Genomic DNA, 16,622 nt, shown 5'->3' with positions numbered 1-16,622 from the left:
TTGCCTTTTGTCAGTGAGGTGGGCTCTGCGGTCTTCTTCAAAGGAGGCTGCTGCCCGCCAAACTAATAAATCCTCTATCTGGGCTCTGGAACCCATGACAGCAATTTTTATTCAATTACATTCCTAAGAATCACTTTGGGACATTTTTATCAAAGGCACTATAAATTGAAATTGATGCTTTGTGTTTGTAATCACATAATCATAGCCAAATCTTGTAACACTATGTTGCACTTGCTCCTGTACATCCTTCTGATATTATTAGGACCAGAAAAGTACAAAGTACTCCAGAATTTAAAGAAAGCTTCTTTATTTTCACTTTAACATTCTGGAAATCAATTCTGTGCTTTGCTTGCTTTATTTTAATGTTTTTTTTTCTACTGGTGTTGCTACAATTGATGATTTACATTATCTGCAATCCAAGCTTGCTTTTGCCATCTATTTGAACTATTTTTTGTTCGAGAGCTGTGCACACATCTTATTTTTCTTACAAATTATGCATCATGTGCATAATGAAATTAGTCTTCTGCTGAAGGGTAAAAGACTAATTTCATTATACACATATGATACATAACATAACTGGACTCTTTTTCAATGTGTCATTTCATGCATTTTACATTTTCTGGATTTGATATGGTGTATGGTATACTGGAGCAAAAATTGAAAGCCATTGGATACTTTAAACTCCCCGAGTAACATTGTGCTTTCATTGAACTTTTCAGTGATAATTACCTGTTTAAAAACATCTTCACATTAGAGACACTAAAAAAAATATTGACATGTTCATGGATTTGTCTTGAAGTGGGTTTTCATATGAAATATCTCTTTTTTCTTTCCCTGAAAGAAGATAGGGTTCAGGTTTATTCAAGTAACATGATTCTAAATAAATTTCATACTATTTGAGAAAACTGCATCTCATTAAAGCACTGCTGTTTCATTGTTTTATTATAACAAATTTTTCTGTTAATTTACTACAGGGGAATTGTACAATCACAGTAGGTCACAGATATCACTCCGCTTTACAACCATTCAATCAATCAGTCCAAGCCAAGACTGAGAAAGAACTAATTGATCGATTAGTTTCACTTCCTTGCCCTTTCCCCTCGAATATTTGTTTTGAAATATATATGTGATTTCATTTTGATTCTACTCCAGATTCATTTCAGATCATAACAACTTGTGTCAAAAAAAAAATCATTTCCACTTGGCTTTTTTGCTATTTTCTGTAAGTTTAAGTTTACTGTTTTCCAAATCCCCTTCAGCAGACTGGATTCCCATCCTCCATTCTAATGAGACACCAAATGATTTTCAGCATCTGCATTAAATCTTCCCATAATTTTTTTCTGCACCAAGAACACTGATCTTTCTGACTGCTGCCTGACTTAGATAGATCAGGAGATTGGGTAAAGAAGTGACAAATGAAATAAAATGTTGGAAAATGTACCAAAGTTTTGCACTTTGGTAGAAGGAATATAAGGGCAGACTATTATTTGGATGGGGAGAAAATTCAAAATTCGGAGTAGCAAAGGGAGATACCATAAAGGATACCCTTCAGCTTGACTCGGTAATGAATGCAATATTGGCTAAAGGAATAGGGTTAAAAGTAGAGATGTAATGTTGAGGCTTTATAGGGCACTGGTAAGGTCTCATTTGGAGTATAGGGTACAATTTGGAGTTTCTTATTTAAGAAAGGATGTGGTGGCTTTGAAGAAGGTTCAGAGAACTTTCACGAGAATCATTCCTGGAATGAAGGGATTATCATATGAGGAACATTTGATCACTTTTGGACTGTACTCCTTGGATTACAGAAGAATGGGGGAGGGGGGACCTTGGGAGGGGGAACCTCATAAAAGCATTTGAAATGTTGAAAGGCCTGGACAGAGTAAATGTGGCAAACTTGTTTCCCATGCTGTCATTAGGTGTATTTAAGGCAGAGATTGATTAGGTATTCAGGGTATCAAAGGTTATGGGGAGAAGGCAGGGGAATGGGGTTGTGAAAGAATGGATCAACACACGATGGAATGGAAGAGCAGACTCAACAAGCTGAATGGTCTACTTCTGCTCCTATATCTTATGAGTCTTAAAGAGTGGGGTGACATTTTCAATTTTCTAGTCCTTTGGAACTATTCCTGACTCTAGCTATTCTTGAACGATCACTACAAATGCCTTTGCAATCTCCTCACCTACCTCTTTCAGACCCTAGGATATAGCCTATCCTGTCCAGGTAACTTATCAACATTCAACCCCTTCAGTTTTCAAAGCATTGCACAAATTCCTTCTCTTGAGTTGTGTGGCAACCTGATTTTCCCAGTCTACATATTGATGTCCTCGTGACCACTATAACATTGCCTTTATTATGTGCCTTCTTTGACTCCTGTTGTGATTTGTACCCCATATCTTGCCGGCTATTTGAAGGCCTACACAAATTCCCATTAGGGTCTTTTTACCCTTGTGTGATAGTACAGATCTATCACCAATGTATATAGTGTATATAGTTACAGTATCTAGACTGTGCTTACAGAGATTGGCTGAGAGCTAAGCCACGCCTACTGTCTGGGCTTTAAAGGGTTGTGTCCCTAGCCAGGTCGGATCATTCCGGACTGGTCGGCCACCTGTGAAGAGCTCCTGTCTTTTGCTAATCAAAGCCTTGGTTTGGATCAACAAGTCTTTGATTCTTTTGACGAGCTCTACACCTTGTAGTTTCCAACTCTACCCACAAGGCTTCTGCACCTTCTGATCATATGTCCCTTCTTTCTTTCATATTTTACCAACAAAGTCACCCCACCCCCTCTGCCCACCTGCCTCTTTGATCGACCAGGTGTGTAGCTCCCAACTGTGGTCCTCCCTTTAGCCTCTGTTATACCTATAATGTTATACTTGTCAATTTATAACTGTGCTTTAAGCTCATCTACCTTGTTTTGTACACTGCATGAATTTAAATATACCACCTGTGTTCACCACCCTTCTTCTCACAATTCTCTCTGTGCTGCCTGAGGTTAAATTCATGTCCCTTTCTGAACTTTGTGTCCTATTTTTTAACTTGGAGATCTCAATGAACTTTCATTTTAGCATTACTTCCTTTTAGCATTATCCATACTTTTCAAATCTGTTGAACCCATCCCCCTATCATTTAGTTTAAAGCCCTATCCACAGCCCTAATTATGTGACTATTCTAAAGTTACCAGAAATTCCAACGTGATAATAAATAATTGATCAATATAGTCATAATTAATTTAAGAGTAGATAAGGTGAAGATTATGTTTTATTGAAGGTGAACGTAAGAATGGCATGTTTGAACTTTATTGCTCTTTAGCTGCAGGTTGTCATATTGAAATTTTTAATGAAGCTGGAATCCATTGGCTACATTACTTTATTATTGACTGCCTCTTAAACATTCTGCTCTGAATAGAATGCCTTTCATATTCCTTTTTTTATATTTATATATTCTGTTTATAATTTAATTGCATTGTTATTTATTTGTTTAAGATGTATTGCAACACCACCCGACAGGTCAGAATAAGCCAAGAATCTAGTCGGGTGAGCTTTATGTCAGTTGTAGGTAAATTGCTGAAAAATTTTCTTAAAACCATAGAACACTACAGCACAGAAAACAGGCCATTTGGCCCTTCCAGTATGTACTGACCATTGTTCAGCTAGTCCAAATAACCTTCTCTCATTCCATAATGCTCCAGGCCTCTCCCATCCTTGTATCTATCCAATTTGTTCTTAAAACTCAAGATCAAATGGCAGTTCATTCCACACTCCCACCACCTTCTAAGTGAAGAAGTTCCCCTAATGTTCCCCCTAAACTTTTCCCCTTTCACCCCAAAGCCATGTCCTCTCATATTTATCTCTTCCAATCTCAACGGAAAGAGCCTACTCGCATTTACTCTGTCTATACCCCTCATAATTTTGTAAACCTCTATCAAATCTCCCCTTATTCTTCTTCATTCCAAGGAATAAAGTCCTAACCTGTTTAATCTTTCCCTGTAACTTATCTCCTGAAGACCTGGCAACTTTCAAATAAATCATCTCTGCCCTCTTTCAATCTTATTGATATACATTGTAGCTAGGTGACCAGAACTGCACACAATATTCCAAATTTGGCCTCACTAATGACTTATATAACTTCAATATTACATCCCAACTCCTATACTCAATACTTTGATTTATAAAGGCTGAGGTGCCAAAAGCTTCCTTTACAACCCTGTCCACTTGCAATGCCACCTTCATGGAAAATTGTCCCTGTATCCTCTGGTCCGTTTGCTCCTCTGCACTCCTCAGTGCCGTACCATTTACAATGTATGTCCTTCCTTGGTTTGCTCTTCCAAAATGCAATACCTCACACTTGTCCATCATCCATTTACTGGCCCAATTTCCCAATTGAATCCAGATCTATCCCTCTGCAAGCTGTGAAAATCTTCCTCATTGCCAACTATGCCTCCTATCTTTGTGTCATCAGCAAACTTGCTGATCCAATTTACCACATTATCATCCAGATCATTGATTTAGACAACAAACAACAATGGCCCAAACACAGATCCTTGAGGTGCACCACTTGTCACAGGCCTCCAGTCTGAGAAGCAACCATCCACTACCACTCTGTTTTCTCCCACATGGCCAATTTCAAATCTAGTTTACAACCCCTCTATGGATATCTAGTGCCTTAACCTTCTGAACTAACCTCCCATTGAGACTTTGTCAAACGCCTTACCTAAGTTCATGTGGACAACATCCACAGCCTTTCCTTCATCTACATTCTTGGTAAATTCCTCAAAAACTCTACAAGATTTGTTAAACATGACTTACCATGCACAAAGCGATGCTGACTGTCCTTAATCAGCCCATGGCTGTTCAAATACCTATATAATACCATCTCTCAGAACTCCTTTCAATAATTTACCTACTACTGATGTCAGGCTCACTGGCCTATAGTTACCTGGTTAACTTAGGGGCAAGATTTATGTTCTCTTGGAAAGCCAGGGATTGTTTGGGAAGAATCAGCATGGTTTTGAGCATGGGAAATACTGTCAAATGCTTTGAGGATGATACCAAGAAAACTGATGAGCCTAGGCAGTAGATGTGGCATAATGATGTTTCTGACAAGGTCACACTTGGTAGGCTGGACAAGAAAGTTGGGACACACAAACCCTAAAAATGTTTTGGCAACCTTGATCCAAGATTGGCTTTGTGATTGGAGTTAGATGAGAGTGGTGGAAGGTTGATTTTCTGATTGGAAGTGTGTAACCATTGAGGTACCTTGGAGATCAGTGATGGGACTTTTGTCATTTGTCATATATAAATGACTTGAATAAGAATGTCTGTGGTCTGATAAACACATTTGCTGAGAAAGTTCTTATTGAGGCTAAGAGTGACCTTGTAGAAGTTTATAAAATTATGAGAGGCATAGATATTCACAGTCATTTTTCCAAGGAAGGGGAGTTTGAAAGTACATTTAAGGTGAGAAAAAATTATTTAAAGATTGAAGGAGCAAGATTTTCAGAGAGTGGTTGGAGGGTAAATGGAACAAGCTACCAGAGAAGGTGATAGGCGCAATCACCGCATTTAAAGAACAGTTGGACTGGGATAGGAATGGAATAGGTCATGGGCCAAATGCAAGAAGATGAAATGAACATAGATGAGTCAGGATGAAGAGCTTGATTCCATGCTGGATGACTCTATGACTTTATGACCTACATTCTTAATTAGTTAATTCACAGATGAGCAAGTAGCTTTGGATGGATTGAGGCAGCTTTAGAAAGCTCTGGATAAAAGGTACATAAATATACAATGTAAGGATAATTCCACTGCCTGTCTCTTTGACAACGGCAAAAATGGATAAGGCGAAATTATCTCAGTAATAAGTATTTAAATAATACATTAGTGTTCAGCTGCATACCAGTTTGAGTTCAACAGATATCTATTATAAGCCATTTTTAGAAAATCCCATTTTGCTTCAAAATTAGTACAGCAATTTGTCTTCCATTAGTTTTACCTGCACCTTCATATCTAATTTCTCGTGACATGTTCACATCAATTGATTGGGAAGGAGAGTTACAGCCACAAAAAAAAACATGATTTTCAAAATTATAGTAAGACGTTTAGAGTAAAAAGAAGAAAAGATGCCAATAATAGCATCAGGGCCAGGTTGAAGAGCACTTTGAGGAGCTTAGCAGACTTTTGAGCAATGCCATGGAAGTATTCATCCCAACATGCATCCGAAACTGACACAGAAATTAGGCAACGGCGGTTGGTGGTGGAGAATGAATTATCCTTGCATTTGCTCCCTTCAGCATTGTCTATTCCAGCAGTCATCATCCCTCATTCTACTTTTGATCAACATGAGATCATCCCAAGCTACTGTCGGAGACCTAATAGGCAGAAATTCTGATTCATTCATTAGCTCTGAGCTTGCTGACCTAAATTGGCTCCCAGTTAAACAATGAAGCAAGTTCAGAACATAGAACATTACAGCACAGTACAGGTCCTTCAGCCTTAGATGTTGTGCCAACCTATGTATTCATATCAAAAAGAAGTATAAACCCTTCATACCTCATAACTGTGATAGTACATCACCAATGTGTAAATGTACATATGTACAGATGGTAGTGTAGGATGACTGTGATTGGCTGAGAGTGTAGCCACACCTACTGGCAGGTCTTAAAGGATTCCTCCTAGCCAGACCGGGTCATTCTGGACTGGTCGACCTACTTGTGATATGCTCCAGTCTTTTAGTTAATAAAAGCTTTGGTTTGGATCAACAAATCTTTGGTTCTTTTGACGCTCATTACAATAACCCTCTATTTTTATTTCATTTTAAAAATATTTTTTAATTAGCTTATTCAAAAAACAATTTTTAACTGCAGATGCTGGAAATCTGACACAATAAAAAGTATGGAAATATTCAACATTTATGGGGATAAAAAAAAATACAGTTAGCATTTCAGTTTTATTACTTTTCATCAACTTCCATCAACATTCTTTCAATTTTTGTCAGATACAACTCCATTCCAATAACCCTACTGGGTGTATATTATTGACCTTCCAATAGTAACAGAGACATCAAGGAGTAGATAGGGAGGCAGATTCGAGAAAGTTGCAAAAATAGTAAAGTTGTTGTGATGGATGATTTTAACTTTCTTAACGTTGATTAGCACCATCTTAGAGTGAGGGGTTTGGATGGAATATAATTTGTTAGATGCATTCAGGAAGGCTTAGTGGCATAATATGTAGATAGATCAGTAGAGGAGAGATTACACTTGACCTGGTATTGGGAAATGAACCAGGTCAGATGTCAGGTCTCTCAGTGGGTGAAGATTTCAGAGAAAGTGATCACAACTCTCTTTCCTTTGCCATAGTGCCGGAGAAGAACAGGAATGGACAATTTGGGAAAAACATTTAATTGGGGCAGGGGAAAATATAATGCTATTAAGCAGGAGCTTGGGAGCTTAAATTGGGACCAGATGTAATTAGAAGAAAGGTGCCAAATGAGAACATTTGCATTGTGCTCTGAAAAAAAAAATTCCATTGAGGCAGGGAAAGGGTGGAAAGATAAAAAGAACCACAGTGTACAAGGTATGCAGAAAATCTAGTGAAGAAGAAAAGCTTTGAGAGGGCTAGGAAGATAGCAACTGATAGAGCTCAAGAGAATTACAAGATTACCAGAAAAGAGCTTAAGCAAGGATTTAGGAGAGCTAGAAAGGACCACTTCCTGTAGTGAGGTGACCAAAACTGAATATAATATTCCAAGTGGGGTCGAACTAAGGTTTTATATAGCTGTAACATTACCTTATGCTGCATGAACTCAATTGCAGGGTAAGGAGGGCCAAGACACCATATGCCTTCTTAACAACCTTATAAACCTGTGCAGTGCCTCCACTGACATTAGCTACAGGGAGAGTGCAGAGGAGATTTACAAGGATGCTACCTGGATTGGACAGCATGTATTACAAGGAGAGGTTGAGTGAACTTGGTATTTTTTACTTGAAGTGATGGAGGATGAGAGGTGACCTGATGGAGGTATATAAGATGATGAGGTATTGATTGTGTGGATGGACAGAGGCTTTTTTGCCAGGGTTTACATGTCTAACTTGGGGGTGCTTAGTTTTAAGGTGCTTGGCAGTAAGTACAGGGGAGATGTAAGACATACATTTTACCCACAGAGTGGTGGGTGCATGGAATGGACTGCCGGCAACAGCAGTGGAGGCAGGTACAATAAGATCTTTCATGAGGCTATTAGATAGGTACCTGGAACTGCGAAAAATAAAATGTTATGCAGTAGGGAAACTCTAGGCAGTGGTAGATTAGCTATCATCCAGGCCCACTGGCTGAGCTTTAGTTAGGCCCCCCTGACCTTGTACCCCTGCCCTACCCTTCATTGAATAGAATAAAGTGACATTGCTATATTAAATAACCCATTAGGGGTCTCCAAATGCTCCTTCTGGGAGTCCAATGTCCCTGTTCCTGCAGGGAGCCTGAGGTCCCCTCTCCTGCTAGGCCATCTTCCCTTCCGGGCCCCTAGGCTTAAGCCTACTCAGACTAATGGTTAGTCCGCCACTGACTCTAGGCAGCTGTTAGAGAAGGTTATTAGGTTGGCTCAACACTGTAGAGAAAAAGGCATGTACTGTGAGGTAGATTACTAAGTTCTAATCTTTCTTTGGCTTGGCTTCGCAGACGAAGATTTATGGAGAGGTAAATGTCCACGTCAGCTGCAGGCTCGTTTGTGGCTGACAAGTCCAATGCGGGATAGGCATACACGGTTGCAGCGTTTGCAGGGGAAAATTGGTTGGTTGGGGTTGGGTGTTGGGTTTTTCCTCCTTTGTCTTTTGTCAGTGAGGTGGGCTCTGCGGTCTTCTTCAAAGGAGGTTGCTGCCCGCCGAACTGTGAGGCGCCAAGATGCACGGTTTGAGGCGATATCAGCCCACTGGCGGTGGTCAATGTGGCAGGCACCAAGAGATTTCTTTAGGCAGTCCTTGTACCTCTTCGTTGGTGCGCCTCTGTCACGGTGGCCAGTGGAGAGCTCGCCATATAACACGATCTTGGGAAGGCGATGGTCCTCCATTCTGGAGACATGACCTACCCAGCGCAATTGGATCTTCAGCAGCGTGGATTCGATGCTGTCGGCCACTGCCATCTCGAGTACTTTGATGTTAGGGATGAAGTCGCTCCAATGAATGTTGAGGATGGAGCGGAGACAACGCTGGTGGAAGCGTTCTAGGAGCCGTAGGTGATGCTGGTAGAGGACCCATGATTCTAATAAAAGGGCATTAACTCCTATTACTCTTTGTACAGATGCAGCGTACACTATTTTCTGCATACTTGTATCTGATTTTTTAATTATTTCATCTTCATCCTTGTTTTCATATACTTCCATCACAATATCAGTCATTTCCTTCAGCTCTGTAAACCTCTCTGTACTCCTTAAATTTTGGCCTGTTGTCAAAATGTTTTTTTTCTCTCCCAAGGGAGTTAGTGCCTTAATCTCCAGAGGCCATACTCTCTTGGATTCCCTGCACAAGGTCTCTCTGCCTTCCTTCCTTGCTGTCAAGATATTGATTGATGAAGCTTTGTTTATCTCCCCTGATTTGCTACTTGGCATGTTTTGCTCATTAGATACATGAGCATAAGTTCCCATCAATGGATGCCATTCAGCCCATTGAATCTATGCAGCTGTGAGAGCAATCCCATTCCTCCCCCACACCCTATAAATTCTCACATGTTCATCAACTCCTCTGCTTCTCTGCTTACACACCAGGGGAAATTTACAGTGCCCTAACTTCAAGATGCAGGAGGAAGTTTGGGGGGTAGCCCATGCTGTGAATAGAATCAGAATCAGAATTTATTGTCATGAACAAGATGTGAAATTCAGCATTTTGGGGCAGCGTCATTGTGCAAACATTCATATTATAACATTCTTACAACATTACTATACTAATAATAACAGGGCACGAAATGTAAGGCAGTGTCTTTGGTTCATTGATTATTCAGGAATCTGATGGCAATGGGGAAAAAGCTGTCCTTGTGCTGCTGAGGGCTCGCCTTTAGGCTCCTGTACCTTTCTTCGATGGTAGCGGAGCGAAGAGGGCATGGCCTGGGAATTGGGGGTCTTTGAGGATAGAGGCTGCCTTTTTAAGACACCTCCTCATGTATATGCCACACAATAACCATACAAACAAGTCCAGAAGTCAATATCAAGCATAGATCACTGGAGCTGTGAGCAGAACTTCTACTTACTGTGCCATTGTATCACCCTAGCTGTTGTCTCTGGACATCTGAACATCTTATTTTGTGAGAATGTTACTGGTGCCCTGAATTAATTCTAAACAAGATCCCAAGCATACCTTCTGATCCTACAGAAAGAGCAGGTCCCATAAGCAGTGGTCTCTAATATTTCACTAGATAAAGTTCTGCGAGCTGATTAAATTATAAGAGTTGTAATTTCTGGACTTGATTGGTGAAAGGATGATTATAATCAACTGCACCTATAATTATGCAATTCTATTATCATTGGAGATTTTTTTAAGTTTATATCTTCATATCCCATCTTTCCATAATTAGAATACAAAAATTATGGAAATACTGTCATCTGCCACTGAATAGCAGCATTCTGCCACACCTACTAATAACTTCCATGAGGATTTACAATGATGCTCACTGCTAAAGATCACCAAATCACAGTATTTATATTTGCTTTGTCATTGATGACACGGTATTTACAAAATACTGAACATTACCATAATTGTTCCCAATGAATACAATCAGTTTTCTGAACCTCTCGAGTCAACAATAAAGCAAGAAATGCAAAAAGGCATCCAAAACATTTGTAGGTGCCATTCGTGATTTAGAATGAATCAACAACTGTGCTGATATTTTTGAATGAAGTAACTTTAAATCCAAATGTTCTATCTTATTTTATGAGAAGAATTAGTAACTTTAAATATTTACAGTTATTGACGGTTTACCCTCCTGCATTCTAATTTGAAGCGTTTTCCTACTTGGAGTTGGCTAGGGCCAGCAGTGTGGCTCATGCTGTTTCTGAATCACTCTATTAAAAAGATATATTGGCCTTGAAGGAAATAAAACAGACTCCAAAAATGTGATTTGATCTCCAGGAGTCAAATCTCCAAGAAAATCTAGGGTTGTATTCTCTGGAAGTTAACATGTTTAAGAGGTGGTTTTTCAGATGTCCAGAGACAACAGCTAGGGTGAGACAATGGCACAGCAAGTAGAAGTTCGGCTCACAGCTCCAGTGATCCATGCTTGATATTGACTTCTGGTCTTGTTTGTATGGTTATTGTGTGGTTTTAAGATATTAAGAGATTCTGCGAGTGTGGATGAAGTGAATATGTCTCTGCTGCTTGGAGAATCTAGACCTTGAAGGTCACAGTTTAAGATTTAGAGCCAAGTCTATACCAAATGGAATCAGGAGATGCTCCTGCAGGCAGAGAGGGAATAGAAATCTGGGACAGCTCTTCATAAGTAGTAACTTGGTTAGTGTTTCACATTAAGCCCAAGTGTGATAGATTTAGGTATTTTAAAACAAGGAATGAAATAATAGTTAAATGGAATTTAGTCATGGATCAAAACAAAAACACTTCTTTGCGCAGGAGAACAAGCTCAACAGGTTAAACGTCTTAATCCTTTTCACCTGATTCCACACATAACGTATAATTTACATATAAAATAGTGGTTTCACCACACCCACCCCTAGCCAGCTGCTTGCAGCGGCAATATATTCATGATGCATGGCGGACCACCCTGCTCTGCCGCTGACACTACCTTGGAGAAGGATTAGAGTCGGCGCCTTGCAGCCGGTCGAGGAGCATTCATGAAGGCGAGTTTTCTGATATGAGGGCAGAGAATTTAGGTTTGGATTTTTTTGCTTTATGTAAGGGCCTCTAATGTGTGTAGGTGAGGTTCAGAATCTAAGGAGAAGTGATGCGAATGTAGGATAAATTACTGGGGATTAGTGTTGAATTAGTTTAAATTGTTGTTTGGTGGTCAGCACAGGGTTGGTTTCCATACTGTGTGAATCAATAGCTTTGGGATGCGTAATAAATTATGTTGTTTGTTTTCAATTAATTACATAATTCCTTGAAGAATGTAGGCACATTCTCCAGGATGCTTGCTCCAAAATAAGTCATCAAGTATGAAGGGCTCAAGCCCAAATCGTTGGTGATGTACCTTTACCTTTGCTACATAAAGGCACTGCAGAGTTTCACCAAAACTTGTGTATTTTTTCACAACCACGGTGTCAACAGAATCCTGTGTTTTACCTCAAGTCTTTATCAGTTTTGAAGGTAATTTTGTCAACGCACCATTTTGCCCATCTATTCCAACTCATTGTATTCTGCTGCAATCCTCCACTCTATTATAGACTACAGATTCCAGTTTGGTGTCAAACACAGTTTCTGAAACCGTTCTTCTAATTCCTGTTTAATTCACTTATGTCAGAGATGAACAATTGCTGTTTCAACACTGGTCCTTATGGAGCACCATGGCCCAATATGAGTAATTGCATTCAACTCCCATTTGTGTTTTGCCACCTGTTTGATGCCCATTTTGCTACTTGTCCTCTAAACTGACAAGTTCTGGCATCAATCATCAGCAAAATCTGCTTGAAGGCCTTCCCAAAATCCATTTATATCAAATTCATTGAATTAAATTTATCTGTTAATTTCATGACTTCTTCAGAAATTCTATAAATTGACCATGCATGACCCTCCCTTTAAAATCCATGCTGAACACTTTTGTATTTACAATTTCTATTGTATCTTTGAGTAAGGACTTGTTTCTGACACAGATGTTAGATAATAGTGAAAGTCAGATTAATCAGTGTTTTATTCCTCATTTAATCCACCAATCTACAGTAAGAATACATAATATAGTTGTATTCCCTTTTGAACAATTAAATCCAATGCACCCATTCTGAGATCATCTTTGTTGGCATTACACTGCAATACTGAAGGAGTGCTGCATTGGCAAGACATTATATTTTGGATGAAGTTAAACTGAGACCTGAATTACTTTTCTAATTGATATGAAAGGTCTTATTAGCAGATTTTGTTATCTAAGGTGTACTTTTATTGGGATTTTGCCAACCTTAAAGAAAACAATAGTCTCTTTGTTTCAAAGTGCCCACATTTTATAGTGATTCATGCATTCAGTGGAGACATCCAGTGGGTACATAAAATGAATAAAGGAATCTTCCTTGCTGCATCTCTCTTTATTGAGAAACATTGGAAAGGATATGTCTCTGAAGCTGGGATCCTTCTATGCCTTCCCATGGATTCAGATAAAGTTCCAATGGAAGTATTATGTTAACACTATTCTTAACTGGAATTTGTTCAATGATCTGTGATCATAAGATGTTTATGTTCTTATTCCACAGAATTAGAGAAAGGTTGCAGCATAGAAAGAGGCTATTTGGCCCATCAAGTTTCTGTGATCTCCATGCAAGAACAATCCAAAATGTCCCACTCTCTCACCTTCTCCAGATTTTCTTTCAAATACTTGTGACATTTCCTTTTAAATGCCATGATTGAATCTGACTCTCCTATCCATTGGTAGTACATTCAAGATCCTCACCATTCACTTGGTTAAAAAAAGTTTTCTCATTCAAGTTTTGATTTATTTAGCCAATCACATTCATTCATTTATTTGTTCCTGTCCACCACAGGGAACAGTTTCTAACTACCCTGTTGCCTGTCTCTGTTGGATCTCCCACAATTTCTTCCCTGAGAGCCACACCAATCCCAGCTTCTCTGTTCTGACTTAAATGCTGAAAGAACTCAGCTGGTATATTCAACATCTATAGGAGACAAAGATATATTGTCGACGTTTCAGGCCTAAGCCCTTCTTCAAGGAAAAATCAGAAAAGACAGAAGCAGGATATATCAGATAGTCTCAGAATGCAATGGGGGAGGAATCCAGACCAACAAAAGGGGTTAACTGGATGACATAAGGGACGAGATAAAATTTATTATGTCTGTGTGAAAGGAGACAGAAAATTGAGAGACAAGGGGAGGGGGAAGCAAGGTGGGTGGGGAGTGTGGTTAATGAAAGCCAGAGAAGTTGATATTAATGCCAGGCAGTTGGAGGGTGCCTAGACTGATGATGAGGTGTTGTTCCTTCAATTTATGGGTGGTCTCAGTCTGGCAGTACATGAGACCATGGACAGACATGTCGGCAAGGGAATGGGATGGAAAATTAAAATGGGTGGCCACTGGGAGATCCATGCTATTGTGGCAGACAGACCTGAGATGCTCAACAAAGAGATCTCCCTGTCTGTGTCCAGTCTCTCTGATGTAGAGGAGACCACAACAGATGCAGTAGATGACCCCTGTGATATGCATTATCAATGACTCCAAAGACTGAGTGAGGAGCGATGGGCTTTAATACACATTAGATTGTAGCTGGCCCGACTCCATGTGCTTGAAGGGGGGAGGGACCTTTATGGCCAGGTCACAAGGGGAGGAGTTACAGTGGATCAAGTCATCAATGGGCCAGCCAGCCACTCATACACAGAGCAGTATATACATATCACCACACCCTACAGATTCACAAGTGAAATGACGCTTCACTTGGAAGGATATTTTGGCCCCCAAATGGTGATGAAGAAGGAAGTGTGGGTATAAGTGGAGCATCTCCTGCATTCACAGGGGTAGGTCCCAAGAGGATGATTGGTGGAGAGGGAGGACAAGGGAGTAATGGAGGGGGAAGTCCCTGCAAAAGGTGGAAAGGGGAGGAGAGGGGAATATACGTCAAGTGGTGGGATCATGTAGTAGGTTTGAAGAAATGGCAGAGGAGGATATGTTGGTAGGTGAGTCAAAGGGAATTCTGTCCTTGTTGCACAAAGGGGTGGAGGGGGTAATGGAGGATATGTGGGTGAGTCCAAGTTGATGGTGGTAGAGGGAAAGCCATATTGTTTGAAGAAGGAGAACATCTCTGATGATCTGGCATAGAAGTCCTCATCCAGGGTGCAGATGTGACTGAGACGGAGGAATTGAGAGAATGGAATGGAATCGTTACAGGTGACAGGGTTGGAAGCCATGTAGTCGAGGTATCTGTGGGAGTTCCTTCTAAATATTTTAATGCATACTTGAAAATTGTACCTTTATACTCAAGTTCAAGTCTTTAATTTACAGTTTAAGTGTGTATATGTACATGTGTGTATGAAGATATAAACAAGAGCAACAATACTAATGCCCACTCCTTGCACTGCTTAACTGTACATTTGTCATAACACCTATACCCTGCAATTTTGTCTAATGTGACACTATACACTGCACATTTATTTTATCGTAACATTGTTTTCATTCTTCCACGATCTGCTATACCATGTGGAGGTTGACTTGCCTGAACAGCATGCAAAACAAATCTTCACACCTCACGTGAAAATAAACAATTCAATTCACTCTACTTGAACAGTTCTCTAAACTAAGGGACAACTTGGGGGACCTTGGACCATAATCCAAGCCAACCTGTTAGTTCTCAGGTGTGTGCAGGGTTTCTACAGAAATCTTTGTCACTGTTATAGGTTTTACTTGAAGAAACTGTCCTAAAAATCCACAGGCATTGAACCCTGGGAATGCTGATGGGAACGTACCTGTTCTCACAGGAATCCTTACACACATCCATCGTGACTTCATAGTTTCCGAATTAGCTTGCAAATTGGTGTATCTATAAATCACCAGACCAAATTCTCTGGTGCACATCATAGAGAAGATACCACAAAATCCACCGTCTTGAGCACTCTTTAGTCATCACCTATTTGAAAGTCTCTTCCATTCCCAATGGAATCTGAATCAATCTGGAAATGAACTGGGGAAACTTTTAAATTCTGCCCTTTTGGTAGAGCCTCACTCATGATAAAATTAGGTAGGTGCTCACCAGAAAATCTATGTAATTTTGGAGAGTAGTTTCGTGCCTCTGTATCTTTAACACTATTTGAAAAGCATGCCTGGATTCCAGCAGTTGTTCTGGCATTACACTACCTTCCTGCTATTCTCTGTTTCCATTTAGTTATGCATTTTCTCTTTGTAATATTATAAGCTCAAGTTTGTCCATGGCTCCCCAGTGGAGAAGTCTGAAGAACCAAATAAACCCTCATTTTATTTTATGGAATCCAATGTGGACATTGTGGATTTCTTTAATTTTACTCATGCTTTCTGATTTATGATCATTCTGCACCTCAAAAGTCCAAAGAATATGAATATGCTGCATCTGCGAGCCGTATTTGGAAGAAGGGGGTTCATATTTATTATTACTTTTTTTGAAAGAAGAGTGCACAATCGAATGAATTACTCTTTTGGGTAAACCATCCATTCAGACTGAGTCGCAAGAAAATGTAGCTGTACATATGGAAGAATTGTGATCATTACTGTGACACTTTATTATAATGTCCTGCCCCTCTAAAATTGTTTCCATGTTATCGTTCATATAGCAAAACAACTAAAAAATAGTCTAGCAACGATGGTACATAGGAAATGGTTATCTTCCGAGGTAAAAGTCCCTCCAATTTCCTGACAATTGCACTTGAACACCAAAGTTAATCCATGCTTAAAAGCGTCTTCTGTCATTGTATTTGAAACAAAGTTTCATCATCTGAGATTACTTATGAGGTT

At 39.7% G+C, this 16,622-nt stretch overlaps 1 protein-coding gene across 1 annotated transcript in view; it reads left to right on the top strand.

Annotated features, from left to right (window-relative positions):
* LOC138757901 (cytokine-dependent hematopoietic cell linker-like) overlaps nucleotides 1-16,622 on the top strand; it is a 121,372-nt gene that overhangs the window by 60,497 nt on the left and 44,253 nt on the right. The gene's annotated exons all lie outside the window — the stretch shown is intronic.

The sequence above is a fragment of the Narcine bancroftii genome, chromosome 3 (assembly GCF_036971445.1).
Source record: "Narcine bancroftii isolate sNarBan1 chromosome 3, sNarBan1.hap1, whole genome shotgun sequence".
In the NCBI taxonomy this organism is placed as follows: Eukaryota; Metazoa; Chordata; class Chondrichthyes; order Torpediniformes; family Narcinidae; genus Narcine; species Narcine bancroftii.
Note: the sequence above shows the minus strand (reverse complement) of the source record. Positions and strands in the feature narration are given on the sequence as shown.